Source organism: Hemibagrus wyckioides, linkage group LG12, assembly GCF_019097595.1.
Source record: "Hemibagrus wyckioides isolate EC202008001 linkage group LG12, SWU_Hwy_1.0, whole genome shotgun sequence".
Classification (NCBI taxonomy): domain Eukaryota; kingdom Metazoa; phylum Chordata; class Actinopteri; order Siluriformes; family Bagridae; genus Hemibagrus; species Hemibagrus wyckioides.
This window is the reverse complement of record NC_080721.1, coordinates 12591050-12593549: the sequence shown is the minus strand read 5'-3', so window position 1 is coordinate 12593549 and position 2500 is coordinate 12591050. Positions and strand designations below refer to the sequence as shown.

The 2500-nt window shown below is 54.7% G+C and overlaps 1 protein-coding gene across 2 annotated transcripts in view; it reads left to right on the top strand.

Annotated features, from left to right (window-relative positions):
- pkn1b (protein kinase N1b) overlaps positions 1-2500 on the top strand; it is a 67188-nt gene that overhangs the window by 28173 nt on the left and 36515 nt on the right. The gene's annotated exons all lie outside the window — the stretch shown is intronic.

Sequence of the window (2500 nt, the reverse complement as noted above, 5' to 3'; positions counted from 1 at the left end):
CTCACCTCCTCTACACTTACACACCTGTCTTACCACTCGCACACACCTGTCTCACCTCCTCTACACTCACACACCTGTCTTACCACTCGCACATGCCTGTCTCACCACCTCTACACTTACACACCTGTCTCACCACTCACACACGCCTGTCTCACCACCTCTACACTTACACACCTGTCTCACCACCTCTACACTTACACACCTGTCTCACCACTCACACACACCTGTCTCACCTCCTCTACACTCACACACCTGTCTTACCACTCACACACGCCTGTCTCACCACCTCTACACTCACACACCTGTCTCACCACTCACACGCGCCTGTCTCACCTCTACACTCACACACCTGTCTCACCACTCACACACGCCTGTCTCACCTCCTCTACACTCACACACCTGTCTCACCACTCACACACGCCTGTCCTACCACTTCTACACTTACACACCTGCCTCACCCCTCACACTGCGCCTGTCTCACCACCTCTACACTCACACACCTGTCTCACCACTCACACACGCCTGTCTCACCACCTCTACACTCACACACCTGTCTCACCACTCACACACGCCTGTCTCACCACCTCTACACTCACACACCTGTCTCACCACTCACACACGCCTGTCTCACCACCTCTACACTTACACACCTGTCTCACCACTCACACACACCTGTCTCACCTCCTCTACACTCACACACCTGTCTTACCACTCGCACACGCCTGTCTCACCACCCCTACACTTACACACCTCTCTCACCACTCACACACGCCTGTCTCACCACCTCTACACTTACACACCTGTCTCACCACCTCTACACTTACACACCTGTCTCACCACTCACACACACCTGTCTCACCTCCTCTACACTCACACACCTGTCTTACCACTCGCACACGCCTGTCTCACCACCTCTACACTTACACACCTGTCTCACCACTCACACACGCCTGTCTCACCACCTCTACACTTACACACCTGTCTCACCACCTCTACACTTACACACCTGTCTCACCACTCACACACACCTGTCTCACCTCCTCTACACTCACACACCTGTCTTACCACTCACACACGCCTGTCTCACCACCTCTACACTCACACACCTGTCTCACCACTCACACGCGCCTGTCTCACCTCTACACTCACACACCTGTCTCACCACTCACACACGCCTGTCTCACCTCCTCTACACTCACACACCTGTCTCACCACTCACACACGCCTGTCTCACCACCTCTACACTCACACACCTGTCTCACCACTCACACACGCCTGTCTCACCACCTCTACACTCACACACCTGTCTCACCACTCACACACGCCTGTCTCACCACCTCTACACTTACACACCTGTCTCACCACTCACACACGCCTGTCTCACCACCTCTACACTTACACACCTGTCTCACCACTCACACACGCCTGTCTCACCACCTCTACACTTACACACCTGTCTCACCACTCACACACACCTGTCTCACCTCCTCTACACTCACACACCTGTCTTACCACTCACACACGCCTGTCTCACCACCTCTACACTCACACACCTGTCTCACCACTCACACGCGCCTGTCTCACCTCTACACTCACACACCTGTCTCACCACTCACACACGCCTGTCTCACCACCTCTACACTCACACACCTGTCTCACCACTCACACACGCCTGTCTCACCACCTCTACACTTACACACCTGTCTCACCACTCACACACGCCTGTCCCACCACCTCTACACTCACTCACCTGTCTCACCACTCACACACACCTGTCTCACCTCCTCTACACTCACACACCTGTCTTACCACTCACACACGCCTGTCTCACCACCTCTACACTCACTCACCTGTCTCACCACTCACACGCGCCTGTCTCACCTCTACACTCATGCACCTGTCTCACCACTCACACTCGCCTGTCTCACCACCTCTACACTTACACACCTGTCTCACCACTCACACACGCCTGTCTCACCACCTCTTCACTCACACACCTGTCTCACCACTCACACACGCCTGTCTCATCACCTCTACACTCACACACCTGTCTCACCACTCACACACGCCTGTCTCACCTCCTCTACACTCAATCACCTGTCACACCACTCACACACGCCTGTCTCACCACCTCTACACTTACACACCTGTCTCACCACTCACACACGCCTGTCTCACCACCTCTACACTTACACACCTGTCTCACCACTCACACGCCTGTCCCACCACCTCTACACTCACTCACCTGTCTCACCACTCACACACACCTGTCTCACCACCTCTACACTTACACACCTGTCTCACCACTCACACACGCCTGTCTCACCTCCTCTACACTCACACACCTGTCTCACCACTCACACACGCCTGTCTCACCACCTCTACACTTACACACCTGTCTCACCACTCACACACGCCTGTCTCATCACCTCTACACTCACACACCTGTCTCACCACTCACACACGCCTGTCTCACCTCCTCTACACTCAATCACCTGTC